Below are 16,767 nucleotides of genomic sequence, written 5' to 3'. Positions count from 1 at the left end.
CTTATTTTATAAGAATCTACATTAACAGAAATTCAAATTGATTCACGAAGAAACGAGGGTAGAAGAAAAAACACACGTACACAATACATACGAAAGCCTAACGATTCAAGCACGAAAGATATGAGGATTCATTTCACGGGCCGACTAGTTGGAGAAACAGGTTTCAAAGAAATGCAACGTTTCTTCAAAAAAGGGAAAAAGAAGAAGCCGAATTTGTTTTTTGTTTTGTTTTGCTTTTTCTTTAAATTTTAACGGGGAGGACCTCTTAGGCTACCAAAGTGGATGATAGCAGTAATCTGTAATGGCCTGGCCTGTGTCGTAGCTACCAGCTACCTACTTTTGTTACGTTTCTATCGGTCCGTACACCAGACGAATTTGATCGATTGTTTTTCTTTCCTGCCTTATTTAAAGTTTTTTTTTGTTTTTGTTTTTTCTTCGTTCAATTAACAAACAAATGCGTTTCTTTTTTTTTTTTTTTTTTTTTTTTTTCTTCATTCCACACAAATATGTTGGATAAGGAATTCTTTTGAAGTACTTTTTTTTTGTTTTGTTTTTTCGATTGCCCCCCCCCCCCTTTTTTCTTCTACACCGCCAATGAGCCGATTTTTATTCCGAGAGTTCGGTTTGGCAACAGATGTCGAAAGCCGATTGAGTAAAAAAAAAAAACGAACAACCGACAAAATTGAAATGAGCAAGGCAAACATTGTTTTCTTGTTTTATTTTGTTTTCGAATAGATTTTTGTACGTAAACAAAAAAGAAGAAACAAAAATAAATAAACCAAGTAAAAAAAAAATAAAATAAAACGACACGATGTACTAAAATGCCAGAAACAAATCGTGACAAGACTGGCAATATTCCCCCCTGCGAGATACTGATGGCGACATTTGATGAGAATCGGATAACGTAATATACTTTATCTCCAAAGAAGAAGAAAAAAAAAAAACAAAAAAAAAATACCAATGAAAAATGTCCTTGGTTTACAGTTGAAATATTTCAAACGAAGCTCGTAGAAGAAGACGAAAAAAGAAAAAAAAAAAACAACACAAAAACAGAAAAGGATTGCGCTCAGCCCAGTGACGACAAAGAGTTTCCAGTTTTTCGATATTCCGAAGGAGGGGGGGGGGGGGGTGGAAGAAAATACTCGTTGCTGTAACACTCGGCATTTCCCAAACAAATAGTTTTCATCATTCTTTCTGCTTCTGAAAGTTTCTTCAAGTGTGACGGACAGGATTTCTCCATTTCTAGACCGGAACGTGACACTCTAAGAAGTGAATAGATCAAGCTATATCTTTTAACGAGTCATAGTCGAGTATTTCTTTTTTCTTTTTCTTTTTGGTGGTTCTTTTCATTCTATTCTTCGACACGGCGACAGGAAGTCTAGCAAAGCCGCAGCTGCAAAAATCTTGTGAATGACAACAACAACAAAAAAAACCGATTCTCTACACGTCCCCGCTGATCGAAAGAAATAGAAGACGACCGCCATACGTGCAGACGACGTACGCGAAATCGTTTGGTGCAAACATCGAAAAGAAGTGATCTCACATCGAAAAAGAACGAAACAAAAGAAAACCGGACCAGATATTAGTGATCAATCAATGTCGGCTTTTAGGACTTATTGGTTTTTAATTAGCTGCTGGTTGTATATATATATATATATATATATATACCTTACTTTGCCGATATAGACTCGATGACCAAGATAGGCATCGCTGTGATTCACGATGCCGCTTCAGCTACTCCCATTCTATCTCTCTTTCCCCCCTCGACTTGTCTTAAGCTTATCAGCACTCACCGTTCAGACTTGGTATTTTGACCAAAGCCGAGCCCCCCCCCTCCTTCCTCTCATTCTTGTATAATCACTTCATAACAAACCAGCAACGACTGGGACGTACCGCACTTGACATTTTTGACTAATCAATTGTTAATTGTTAACAGAGGTCACGTCAAGAAAAGAAAGAAAGAGAAACAACTCCGTGAAGGAACACGATTTATCTGTTACACGAAAAACGGAAGTTCGACCGATTTATAATGGCTCCTAACAGCTGACCCTGACTCAGCGATTCTCCGAAACACAAATACACAAAAGACGAAACAACAAGAAAAGAAACAGAAAAATAAAATAAAGACCAAGAGAAACAACAAATTCTTTTCAGAGTTCGTCGTGTATACAATTTTTTGATTTCATTTCCTAAATCAATTCATTTTTTGTTTCTCTTCTTTCGGGCAAGGAATCCTCGTAATCAGCTGATCGACCAAAAAAAAAAAGATGGCCGCAATTCGTGCAAATATGTATCGCGCGTTCTAACACGACTAAACAAATGATGTTACTACCTTCAATGAATAACAAAATATACGATATGAAATGCGACTAGAGAAAAAGAAGAAAAAAAAATTAAGTTGAGGGATAATGTTGTAAATATCCGTGGGTTTATTGACGGACTAGAAAAAAGTTGAAATGCAGCTGGTTGGGTGTCTGCATAGCGCACAGGGTTACCAAACTTACACACACACACACACACACACACAAAAAAAACAACTGATCGTATGTCTAGGCTGAATGGGAAGGCATTGGGAAGTTTTCGATCGATGTCTAGAATAGATAGGACACACACACAAGAAAAGTTGGATTTGTTGCACACATTGTTTCAGGAAGAAGAAGAAAAAAAAAAAAGGGAAAAAAAAAAAAAAAAAAAAATCAGAATGCAAAGAAAAGAAGCCGGCAGAATCCCCGCTGTTCGGTTCCAGCTGGCTATGGACGCTATCCAAAAATGGGGTTCTCTCCCTCTCTCGTTTTTCTTGTTCTCTCTCTCTCTCTCTTTTTCTCTCTCTCTCTCTCTCGCTCTGTGTTAGTTAAAAAAAAAAAAAAAAAAAAAAAGGAAGAGAGCAGAAGAAAGATGAAGATGGAAGAGAAAAGGTCGAGACGAAAGCCAAAAATGCGGGATATCCTGCGGTTTCAACAACTTTCTATGATAGTGGTACCTCGACTTGCAGAACACACAGCATGGGGCAAAGATGGTGGAGGGGAGCGGGGGCCTGCAGGAGGCTTATCCCCGCCGGCAACAATGTCTAGCAGAGCCGCCTAGCTGTGCAAAGCAAGCATCTGACTTTTCTCTCTCTCTCTCTTTTTCTCTCTGTTGTATCCCTTGAAAAGAATTGACCCTTGTCCCATTTCTTCCTCCCTCGCTCTCCCTCTTTGACTTTTTAAGAGAGAGAGAGAGAGAGAATGCACACGAGTCAGGAATTGTACGTTTGCTGTAGTGCCACCTTGGTCGCTTTCGAAATTTTCAATGAAATGTTGCCATCCGACCATATTTCCCACATCCAAGTCAGCCATATTTCTCTTCTATACCCCCCCGAAAATGTCTCCTCTTTTCTTGTTTTCTTTATGTACTTTTACATTCCGAGAAAAAAAAAGAAGAAGAAGAAAACGAAGGGCTTTAACGACATATCCACTCAGCCTATTGCCTTTTTAAGAGGCAAAAAAAAAAAAAAAAGGAAAGAAAAATCATTTGAGTTGCTTGATTAGATGAAGTTGAAGCCGTTCTTCAACAGATGAAAAACAAAAAAAAACAAAAAAAAAACACGTATGTACTGTTTTAGGATGTGAAAAGAACAAAAAACAAAAAATGTGGTGCAGACGTTACGTATGCATAGTGAGGAGGCAAAAAAAAAAAAAAAAAAAAAAAAAAACCAAAAAACAAAGTGACATTTACCAATCGATCATGTAAACATTTTTCTGCCTGTTAAGCAAAGCCGGTTTGGAAAGTCGAGTCACACACCGACGCAGAGCCACTGCGTGTGTCTGTGTGTCTATGTGCATACTTGGTTAAATTGATTTTGGTTGCAACTGGTAACGAAACAAAGCTGGTGGTCTAAATATCCTCGGGAAAATGCCTTCGAATTGGAAATAACTGCAACATTGCGTGAACTGTAAAAATGACCGGCTGCTCACGTAATTAAGAAGCTCGTGCTTTCACACGTCGTTGCGGGGGGAAAAGAAGAAAAACATCTAAGAATGGTGGGTAACCGCTGCTACCAAACTACTGCGTCTCTTTTCACGTGATGAAAAGCCAAACGAAAACAAATATCACATCATCGTCTGAGAACTTGATCACGAATTCGAAAGAAACAACAAGCGACGTTCTAGTTTGTTTTTGTTTTCTTTTCTTTTTTTCCTTTCGTAACAACCTTCGCGTTTGTTTATTTTTCATAATCAAGCGTTGCGAGTTCTTGACGTTATCGATGTTGGTCGCCCTTTTGTATAATGAATTGCTAATTGACTGGCCAAGATGTCGTTCGTGTCCGATAATTTGGCGTGCGAATCTCGCCGAATGCCGATAACGTTGTCTAACAGTCCCTGCCCGACAAGATGAACGCCCGTGTCCCTTTTTCGTGTCCCAGTACACAAGTCACGTGGTTCCTTTTTCTTTTTTCAGGTAGCCATATAGGTACCGTTTGAGTTATTTCCGATCAGCTGTGCCCTAAGCGAGAACACAATTTGCCGAGTGAAACGAAGCATCCTAAAAAAAAAAAAAAAAATAATAAGTTTGTTCTACCCTTTTCTGGTTGGCTGCGTGCGTGAGCTCAACAATTGCTGACGGCTTTACCTGCTAGCAATTGCTCGGCTTTATTACGGAGATACGTTACGTTTGAATACCTCTTTTAACGACGTGCAATACTCTTTAACTAGCTTTGATGACCAATTCACTGCCGCGTCGCGTTCATTTCAAACGACTGATGTAAAAGACTCGCTGCGATAGTTATCTTCTTCTCCCTTCTTTTTTTTTTCTTTCTTCTAATTAGTCTATCCTCACACACACACAAAATGGCCTGCGTTCACAGGTAACCTGGTGCATTTACAAAAAAAAAAAAGAAAAAAAAGGGGGAGGAGGTTCACAAAAAGAAACGACGCTTAATTGGTCGCTGGTCGACCACGAAAGGCAACAAATCTTTGATAATAACTAATGTCCTTTTCGTAATACCGAACTGTTTTTTTTTTTGTTTTTTTTTTATTTGGTATGAATTTAATCAAGCTGTATTACAAGAGAGAGTTCAAAAAAAAAAAAAATATATTGAATCGTTTGTCGCAGAAAACGAACGACATCGTTGCCCGCAGGCTTGGAGTTCCTCTTCTTGTAGCAAAACACAATTTTCTTGCTTATTCTGCGTATGTGTTAAGAGCAGCGCAGTAGAATGAAAAAAAAAGGAGAAAACATGGAAGAAAGAGAAGGAGGTAAAAAAAAAAAAAAGAACAGAAGAGAAGAAAAGGTTAAAAAAAAAACGAGATAGAGATACAAAATTGTTGTGGGAGGGAATGCGCGCGCGATTTGGTCTGTGTTCGCGTGACTGGTAGCTTTCACCCACGATCAAAAAGGAGGAAAATTATAAGGTGGCTAGACTGCAACCGACACCTATGAATTATCACACGTATGTACACAGAGAACACGCGGCAAAGAGAGAGAGAGAGAGAGCACAGGTCAAAAGTGGGATTCCGCAGTTCGTGTCCGTGTAACAGATGTAACAGAATACGTGATGGAGGGACGCTCGAGGCCGCCACACTAATAATGCCACTAATAACAGCATTTTGTTGCAGAGAGCCCCAGCACTACAATTTAACAGTAGCCCACAAAGGTAAAAAGCTGGCACATGATTAGAAGCCGACAAATTGGCTGTAGTTTTTTTTTTTTTTTTTTCTTTTCCTTTTTCTTTTTTAACACAAAATGCTTCTTGTATATACATACAAGCTGGCTTGCCACCGGTCTAACTATAGAAAACAACAAGATGATGTCCCCCTCTTTTTTGTTGACTTTCCGGCCTTCTTCTTCTTCTTCTTCTTCTTCTTTTTTATTTATTTATTATTTATTTATTTATTTTTTTTTGTAAATATATATATTTTTTTCTTTTATAACAAGACCGGTTGTTTAACAACATCAACGACTTTTGCAAAGTATTTTTGTTACTTTTCTCGTGTGGTTGACAATTTCTTTTCTACCCCCCCCCCCCTCATTTATGATGGACGCCCCTTTTTCCCCTCACCACATCTCTCTCTTACTTTTGTTTGTTTTCTTTTTTTTTTTTGCTTTCAAAATCAGCCCATGCCTAGTAGCCGTTTCACGCTATCAGTGAGACCGAAAATGGCACGTCAAAAATGCCAATCGCCCCTGTTATTCAAAAGAACGAAATGCGTCACGTGTAAATTATCTAAAAAAAAAAAGTAAAATCAAATAAATTCTTTGTATTTTTAGATTTGGCATCAAGTGTGGTAGCCGATTGTGTTCGGTCGTGGTGACCAATACAGTGCGCATTATTGCAAGTCATTATTGCAGCACGCCAAAAGGAGATCCATTCTCTTCTCCGGCAACCAACATCCACCGTTATCACAAAAAAAGAAAATAAAAAATAAATAAATAAAACGCTGGAAAAAAAAAAACAAAACAAAAAAAAAAAACCTTCTCTACTTTACATACAATAGCAAACTATACAACGATCGCCTTTGTTTCGATTGGTTTCAGGGCATAACGGAATTCCCCCCCTTTTTTTTTTCTTCATGTCTATACTTCCCGTTTTCCAAATCATCGTCGTTGGCAGATCTCGGTCCCCTCTCTTTTTTTTTTTTTTTTTATATTTTTACTAGATAGCAAAAAAAAAAAAAAAAAAAAAAAAAAAAAAGAAAATATAAATTTTTTTTTTTTTTAGTATGATGAATCATATTGACCATCTTCAAATTCCCGTATTTCTTTTACCAATAGGGTACATCATAAAAAATTTAAAAAAAAAAAAAGGAAAAGCTGTCTGTCCACCACGTTCACATATCAACGCCAAGCACTTGGGAGGGTAAGGAGGCGTGGCTTTTGAAATGGTAGACAACGACCAGCCCAAAGTTAAAAGACAAGTCGTTACGAGTTGTTTTCCTTTTTTTTTTTTTTTTTCTTCTTCTTAACTTGAATGGGCTACTGTTTTTCTTCTCTACGCCACGTGAAAAAAGACCCAATGGGTCCCAATGTCTTTCTAAAGCTCTGGCGAACCCGTCCGTCAACAAGCCGACCAACAACACACACACACACACACACAAGATAAAGAACAAAAAAAAAAAAAAAAAAAAAAAAAAAAGGGAAACGAACGGATGAATAATTTGAACCTTTGAAAACATTTTTTTTTTTTTTTTTTTTTTCTCATTGAAATCGTTTCGACTCTACTACCGGCACACACACACACACACAAAAAACCGCTGATAAACGTGGATAGAGAGAGAGAGAGAGAGAGAAAAAGAGGTAGGAAATAAAAATACAAAAAAAAAAAATATATATATATATATATTTATAAAGGAATCAAAGAAAGGGTAGGAATGAAAAGAAGAGGAAAGAAAGAAAGAAAAAGAGGTAGGTAAAAAGAAAAAAAAAAAAAAGAAGAAGTTACATGAAGGAGGGGAAACGAAAGGTAAAAGAGGAGGAGAAGAGGAGGTCCTCGATGGGGAGAGCGCCACGTTTCAAACGAACAAGACACACGGCCATCTTCAACAGCACTCCTAAAAGGCTTCTATGAATGCATACTCGATGGCCAACTCGTTTGTCAATGTCAGAGCAATCACCCAAAAAGTCAGCTAGAGAGTCATGCGAAAATGCGACTCTTCGTCACGCGGAAACAATCGAGTTCCTTCTTCTCTCCAGCATTTTCATGGCGGCTCTTCTTCTTTCTTTCTTACCTTTCTATTTATTTCGTTTTCTTTTCTTTTTTTGGGGGGGGGGGGATTTATTTTCTGAATATGTATTCTATGCTTGTATATAGAAAATAGTATCCCCCCCCCCAAAAAAACAAAAAACATCCTCGTATACATGTTTTTTTGCGCTGTACCCCAAAACTTTCTCGTCTGCTACTTGAAAATGCCACATCTCTAAACACCCGTATCGTTTCTGTTTTGTTTGTTTTTTCTTTTCTTTTTTATTTTGTTGACGTTATTTTTTTTTTTTTTTTTTTTCTGTTTTGCTGTGTGTCTTGCCTACGGTCGTTTACAGCTCGGCGAGACAGGCAGCCAAACATTCATACATAATAGTAGCGGGAGACAAGCTGGAAAGTGGGCAACGTGAATGACAGATATTCACATTCGTCGAGTATCATAAGTCAATGACAGCCAAAGGATTTGAGATAAGGTAGGATTGCCAAGGTCGGACGATTCTCCTTGATCAACTGTCTCGCTTTGTCTCAAGGGGCCGCCCCAACCTCCACTAGAAAAAAAAAGAAAAGAAAATCTTTGCTCACAAAAGTCCCTCACCGTGAAACAACAACAACAACAAAAAAAAAATGAATACGCAACATTTTCTACGATTACAATTTGCGCCTAAATGTCCCGCAACTCGCCCCAAACTTCACAGCCGATGGTCGTTTTGGTCATATCAAATGATTCTTCTTCTTTTCTCTTTTTTTTTTTTTTTTTTTTTTTCTTGTTCTTCTTGTCTCGTAACATACCACACTCTGTGAGCCACCACAAGAGATAGAACGAGAGATACGAATGTTTTTTTTTTTTTTTTTTTTTTTCTGTGTGTGTCTGTGTGTTGTTGAGGGGAGACAAGGAGTTGCAGGCACGGTCACATCGGTCTCTTGGCATTGTTCAAGCTCCAACAGCTGCTTATATATATGTATAAAAAATATATATATATATAATATATAGAAATAGTTACATTCGAGTTAAAAGAGAAGAAATGTTTCTTATTTCAAAGCTATGTTTCAGTAGTCAAAGAAAGAGAGAGAGAGAGAAACCTTGTTGCTCCGAGGGTGTACAATAGATGTAGCGTAATGATCTTCTCAGCGGGATATTTGGCCTTGGCTACGGCCAGGACACTGCGCACTATCATTCCACCATCAAATACCAGAACGAACATATGGAGGAGCAAAAAGGCAAGGAGCAAAAAAAAAAAAAAAAAAAAAAAAAAAAAGAACGAGAAAAGAATAAAAAGGGCAACACAGACAAAAACGAGAACCAGCTCTCTTGAGTCTTTGAAGGAAAACCGAATTTCTAGTATTTCAAATTCGAATTGAATTTCATTTATTTTTATTCGTTTTTTTCTTTTTTCGAGCAAGTCGATAACAAGTCAAAAGATTGCAGATTTTTTGTCTTTGTCTTTTCACCCGAATTTGTGCTAATGGGGTGATCGTTTTTTTTTTGTTTGTTTGTTTGTTTGTTTTATTTCTATTTAGAAAAGCAAAAAAAAACAAAAAAAAACAAAAACAAAAAAAATGTCTGCAAACGGGTTTAGAATGAATCACAACATGGTATTATATTTCGCAACCGGCGTTACAATTAGGCATCCGTGTTCTTATTATCGACTTGTTCGGGATGTGTAAAGATTAGCATAAACACGCCACTGCCCGACTACTAGTTGCTTCTTTATTCGAACGGCCTTTTTCTTTTCTTTCTTTACCTTTCCTCTTCGTCTTCTTCTTCTTCTTCTTCCCCCTTCCTTCTCCGACTAGAAGCCTTCGGGCGCTATTTCTTCTCCGCATATATTTCTCTGTCAAGGAACAACTCGGCCAGCTTGATTATTCTTCTTCATCCTCTCTCTCTCTCTCTCTCTTTTTCCCTCTTCATCTCTATATATATATTTTTCTTCTTCTTCTTCTTCTTCTCAGTTTCTTTACATATTTCTATATACTGCTTCTCGTTCCCTTCTCTTTTCTGTCCTCCAAAAACGAAAGAAAAAACACGTACACAACATTAGACAGGCTATACACGTAGTTACTATTTAGTAAAGCTTCAAAAAGCTATCTATAATTACATGTTAGGAATCAACGATTGGCACGGTACAAGAACACCTAGTTGAACTAACGGCCTTCCTCCCTTTTTAAAAATAATAAAGGAAAATGGATATATATATTTATACATTTTTTTTTTTTTTTTTTTTTCTTTTTGCCACATGATTTTGTCGAGAACTCATTATGAAAGCCTGGCATACGAGCAAGCTAAATTTTTTAACGGCCTGGGATGGCTTAAGAAAAGAGGAGCCTCTCGGTTGCCTTCATCACATTTTATGACCTTTTAAAAGAGGGTGAAAATTGCCGTGATCAGCAGCAACAGCTGCACTGGGTGCGTCAGTAAAGCTTACAAAAGAAACAAAAGAAAAAAAAAAAAGTAATAATAAAGACGGCTGAATCGGATGGCCTAGCAATGCAGCTGACAACGACACACACACACACAAAAAAAAATGACTAAATCTACCATTAAGAATTTTTTTTTTTACAATTTTTTAATTTGTCGGCTGTATGTATAGGCCTAGGCTCATCAGAATGCATTTGGGTGGCCTGCTGTGCCGAGGAGCCCTACAGACAGTTGATACCAAATGCAATTCCTTTAGAAAAAAAAAGAAAGAAAAAAGTCCTGGCATTAAATGCAGGAGGACACCCGGTCAGCCCCTATTGACCCACAGATTTCTTCTTATGAACCAGGTGGGGCTTATATAGCACGAGGACCTCATCTTATTTCCCACGAGACATCATGCGACCCATAAAACATTCACCTGCTATAAATCAAGGCGTTTAATTTTGGCAATTTTATGCCCTCCTTAAAAATAAAAAAAAAGACATTTCCCCCAGTTTTCGCTGCTATTTTTCGACAGGTAGAGAAGCCAATGAAAAAAAAATGTGCACCATGAATTTGCTATAGCCATTGAACTAACGTAGATCTGCCTCTAATCTCGAGCCATTACTGATTTCACCGCTATCCGTGTTTACAAGAAAAGAAGAAATTTTTTTTTTAAAAAGAAAATAGCGTCCCCTTGTCTGGTGCTAAATGCTTATCGTATTACCCTTCATGTAGCAGCTCTACTATAAGATAAAAAAAAAAGAAAAAAAAATAGACGACAGCCCAACGGTTTTATTTCCAATGATAATAAAAAGAAAAGAAAAGAAAGAAATGTACGCATTTTCGATTTCTTAAAGATAGGCAAAAAGAAATATGAAAATACTTGTTACACATGCTAAGTATACGGGGCTATCGGGCCTAGATGCTGTAAGAAAATGAATGCCATTGTCACACAGATGGATATATGTATTTTTTGAAATTCAAAAAGAAAAGAAAAAATCGGAAAGATATAAATGCTTTCAGATTGTTGCAAGTTATACGAAGAAAAAAGCAAACTGATTGCCGCTCGAAATAGAGACGGTTTACATTTCCGATGGTAGTGGTTTTTTTTTTTTTGGGGGAGGGGGGGAGGTATATGTTCAGAAATAAACTATTTTCGATGGATATATATACTCATGCAAATGCGGTTGGGGCACCATTGTTGCGTCGAAATCCCGGCATACATTATATACCTGCGTTTTTAACTCCAATAGCTTCCTTCGGTCAGGTTAGCGGTTAGCAACATAGCGACTCACGTCTAGATGGCTGACCTTAGACATCAACTGGCTATTAAATTGTCTTGTGAAAAAAAAAAAAAAAAAAAAAAAAAACTTTTTTTTTTTTTTTTTTTGTTTTTTAAACGTATCAAATTCAATTCTTTAATAAAACGTATGTGAAAAAAAAAATGTGCTTCGCTGCCGTTTTGCAAATTGCACGTTAACCCATGGCGAAAGAGATGATTCAGGAAGTAATTCGACGTAGCCGAAAATGATGAGATAACAATCAACTGATTTGTACTTGAATTTTATAGCGCGCACACAGCACAAAAGGACGTTGATGCCCTTTGCGCATTACGTGAATACAATTTCGAGGAAAAAAACGACCGAACGAATGATGATTGCGATACATCCTGTTATCACGCACTTATAGGGGAGAAGAAAAAAAAAGAAAAGAAACGCAATTCCTGAATTCACGAAATCATAGACGAGACGGCTGGACAAAATAAACGAAAGAAATTCGCGGAATCGTTAGGGCGCGTACGTATACACATACGAAAAAAAAAAAAAAAAAGAATAGATCTGTTAAAGTAGCGCCAGCTTCCCCCTAAAAAGAGACGGACCTCCTGTCGTGAAAGGTAATTAACTTCAACTGCCTAGATGGAATCAACAACTATCAATTCGATTAAATTACGGGCTTTCAAAAAAAAAAAAAAAAAAAAAAATAACTTCGCCCCCCCCCCCCTCTTCAACTACCGAGTCAGTATGAAATGGGAACGCCTCTACAATTCTCTTTTTGTGCCTTTTCATTTGTACGTGTCCATAAATGAAATGTAGCATTGCTCTTACAAACCAAACAAGAAAGAAACAGAAAGGGGGGTGGGAAGATATATTTAAAATTAAAAAAAAACAATTTGTTTTTTCAATGTTTCTAACTGACTTTTATCAGTAGTTTTTACAACTGTTTGAAAGCCCTCAAAAAACACAGGCTATCGAATTAATAAACGTAAATTTTGAACAAAATGTCATTAAAACAACTTATGAAAAACCGTAACCAGTTGGAGAGAAAGAGAGAAGAAACAGGAAGCTTGTTGGACAAAGCGTCATCTGTCTCTTCTGGGTAGTCTAACATGCAGGTCACATCCCTCAACTCTCTATACAAGTTCCATTGGATGTAATTAAAGAAATAATCGCGCTAAAAAAACAAGAACACAAACACGTGATTCACCTTTTTTTTTTTTTTTTTTTGTTTTTTTTGATAAAACGTCATATTAATGAATTTAACAGAATCGAATTAAAAACAGGTAAGAATGGCTCCCATATGAAACTAAGTCGGTTTTTTAATTCAAAAGAATCAATGTTGATAACATCTACCATTAATTTTTTTTTTTTCTTCAGAAAAGTATGAGGTTACGAAATAAGAGAGGAATAACATTAAAGTAAGATTCCAGCAGTCCTTAATGAACTACCGAATTCATATGGAAATGTCTTTGATCTGACGCTTTGTTCAGCTTAATATGCTAGGCATGCAAATATTACTTGCCATAAACATTATGGTCTTTGCACAATTATTTTAAACGCATTTCGCTGTTATGAAAGTTCCCCCTTTATGTTGAGACATAAGTTTTAAAGATCATTAGAGTGTTTCTAGTATAAAATTTCTACAGTAACCTATTTACATAATGCCATTTGTATATCGAAGATTATTGTCGTCTAGGGCAAACAATATCTTACGCCCGATGTGATAATAATAGTACATCGAATAATAGCTTACATTTCTTTTTTCAACATTCGTCATTACTTAGCCTATTAAATACACACCGAAGCCTCAAACATGAACATTGCGTAAACTAGTGTACTCCCAATCATCTCGAGTTTACCTTATAATCTGATACGAAAAATCAAAACAAAGGCAAACAAAAAAATAAAAAAAAATAAAACAACATTAATAACTAAAAAAAATATATATATATATATATGTATATCTGATCAAAAGGAAGCCGAAATTCTAAATCTTCCAAAACAACTGGAGCGCCATGACGTTTTCCTTCTTCTTTTTTTCTTCTTTCGAAATATTATTATTAGTTGGGCTCAGCTCCCACAGGGAGTACCACCCGGAATGTGTATATATATCTACCGACAAATGCAGTGATACTCCGACAGAAAGAAAAGAAAAGACTTCATGATCATTAATGCAAGTTTTTTTTTTTTCAAGTCTTGTATGTATCAAGGTCGATGAAAACAAAAAAACAAAACAAAATCAAGCAACATTGTATTAATATTATGCGAATTTAATTGACATGCAAATGCGCCTAACATATTGTCGGTCAAAGCCAAGCCGCGACAACAAATACGTGACTGAGAAGTTGTTTGTAAAAAAAACAAAAAAAAAAACATGTTCTGGAAACACAAGCGCCGTCGACTACTAAATAGAGCAGACAGCCAAAGTTGCGAGAGTAGCGGCCTAAATGATCAAGACTAAACGCTACAACGAAAAGAACAAATCAGAAACTGACGTTGTCAAAATAATTCTCAAACGAAATTTACAAAAACAAAACAACAACGACAAAAAAAAAAAAAACGTTTAAATTAAATTCTTCTTGTATATTGAAACGAGATCATCTATAATAATCACAACCAAACAAGAATAATAATAAAAAAAAAAGAGAAAACTGGATTGATCGATTTCTTACCTATAAAAATCGATATGCGTAGGACTTGGGAAAGCTGCACGCACTTTGAACGATTTTTAAAGAATATAAATCGCCACGGATGTAAAAATTGCTGACGTATCATCGTTCTAATAAGTCTGGCATTTGAAAAAAAAAAAAAAAAAACTTTTCATTAGGAGGTTTAAAAAAAAATTAATAATAATCTAGTCGAAGAGTTAAAGGAAGAAAAAAAAAATAAATGTTTTCCTTTTTTTTTTTTTTTTTTTCTTCGCTTCTGACAACTTAAGTGGATGGCGATAAAATCTCACTCGAGTCACTGACCACCTAGGAAACGAGGCTCTAAGAAAGGCTTCAGTCAAGGAGAAGCGTAAAGAAAAAACCAAGCCATAATTAAGGGGGAAAAAATAAATAAATAAAAAGAATATAGAGTTATATTCATGACAGAAACAAAAACAAATATCTCTTCATGTTCACTTCAATTTTTTTTTTTTTTTTTTTAAGTATAAACGTTTCCAACCCCCTCGATCAAAAGCAACACATCGCAAGTTGTTCCGAGTTCTTTTTTTTTTTTTTTTTAAACATCGGTTGGAGGTAATGCGGGGTGTATAATAACAAGCCCAAAATTACAGGTTGTCGGAGTCAAAATAATTTGAGTTTCTACTGCCGCGTACATAAAATGTGAACAATGTCTTTGGCGAGTGCTCGTTGTTGCACGTAACTGCGCAGGCACGATTTTAGTTTGACACTCTAATCAATCATTTTTTTTTTTCATTTTCATTTTCATTATTTATTTTTTTTTTTTTTTTTAGTTATTGACCAATTGATGCTTCAATAAGGTGCAATGAAAATCGCTTCTTTTCACAGAGGTCGTAAAATGCAACAAACTGTGAACAATGCCCCCGGGCAACCTCATTGTAAAAATGAGAAGATTACGTGATGAGGTTTCCACTTACCGGTAGCTACTGTTCACACACTGAGCGGGTTTATGTTGAAAAGAGATTGCGTAACAACGCTTCAACACTTTTCATGCGGTTTCGTTCAGCCTTCCTGTATGTACCAATCAGTTTAAAGTTTACGGTGTCTAAAAACTAAATGATTCAACCAATTATCTTTTTCCTTTCGGGATTTCTTTTTTTTTTTTTTTTTAGGGCCAAAAGAAAAGAAAAGAGGAACACGTCGTTCACATTATCCTAATTCTTTGGCGTTGAATTTATACCAACTCACAAATGGAGGGGGCGTTGCTTAACAGATTTTCACGAAATTGTTTATAGGCCTATCATCGTGTTAATGCCACCAAAACCCTTTACAGATGGGCTCTAAATTAACATGAATCTACTTACTGTAAGTAAAAAAAAAAAAAAAAAGAACTCAAGTCTCTTACGTATAGGGCATACACAAGCCTAGGATAATTCAACATGTCATCTGAAACATGAACATTATCCTTTGTAAGACTTACAAAGTCGTGTTGGCAGAGGGCATTGGGATTGGTCGAGTGTTTTGTCATTAACATCAAGCCTGCATTGATGTTCGCTTGCATACCGATGCTTCAGACGATGTCTAGAGAGATAAATAAACAAACGAATAACTATATGCAGGTATGGATTCCCCTTCGGCCATTTTTACACGCCTCCAACTTCCGGATGCCACTTTTTTTTTTTTTTTCTTTTCTTTTCCCGTTATTTGAATACACCACCTATAGCCGTAGTGCGTATGTACCAGCGAATCGCAAGAATTAACAGAGAAAATCCAATCAAGTGTACGAAACAACAGGTGGCCGTGCTGTATTTATTATAGCGAGACTTGGCACACTCGCAAAAATGGAATACGAAAGACGAGAATATTTTTTTTTTATTGGCGTAAAAACTCCACACTTCATTGTGATACACTTACTTCGTTTTCATCTAGAAGCTAATCGTTTGAATGGCAATATACCGAGCCTATTCTATTTTATTAATTATGAACTGGAAAAAATTAAGGTAATATGGCATTACTTACATAGGCAAAGAAATGAAACACACGTCAGCAATAGCCAACTGCTGCAAGTGAGTTTAAATCTTTTTGTGCAGATTATTGGGATTAGGAAGAAATAAAAATTTATCGAATTTTCAAACAAACGGCGGCTGAATAAAACAAAGGTTTACGCGTATATTTTGAATAAACATGATAGGACAGAGTTGATTTTAATTGAAGACTGTACAGCACATAAACAATATAAAATTCTAAAGCGTTTTTCTTCTCTGAATTTAATTAATTTCGTAATTGTCGTAACACGAAAAAGCAAAAAAAAAAGTTGAGCAACGTACGATTTTTCCTGGAACACGAATACTAACTTGCATAGATTAGAAATTATAAAGACAAGTATGGACGACAAGACTAAATTAAAAAAACACAATTGACTGACTCATTACAGAACTTGTCGTCCGCTTTGCTTCACAAATGCAAATATTGATCTAGAAAAGGGGTTTGCGTGGAACGACTATTTCAAGTTCACCCTCAAATCAAGTCTGAAGTCTTTTTAAGGGATTGCAGCACGTCAAATGAGCAACGCGTATTTACATCCTGATCTCGCAGTGCATTTAAACGCATTTTAGATATCGCAAATTCAGACAAGATCTCGGGAAAATGAAACACGAATAAAAAAGAAAGTATGAAACATTAACATAAACTCTTAAGTCTAAAACGCAAGCTTCAGCCATCCGCAATGGGGCTATATTTCAAAAAATGTAGAAATGTAAATTCACTGTTTGCGAGAACAACTTCGTACGG

This window comes from Daphnia carinata, chromosome 3 (assembly GCF_022539665.2).
Source record: "Daphnia carinata strain CSIRO-1 chromosome 3, CSIRO_AGI_Dcar_HiC_V3, whole genome shotgun sequence".
Taxonomy (NCBI): Eukaryota; Metazoa; Arthropoda; class Branchiopoda; order Diplostraca; family Daphniidae; genus Daphnia; species Daphnia carinata.
The sequence above is the reverse complement of the archived record's forward strand: the minus strand, read 5'-3'. Positions refer to the sequence as shown.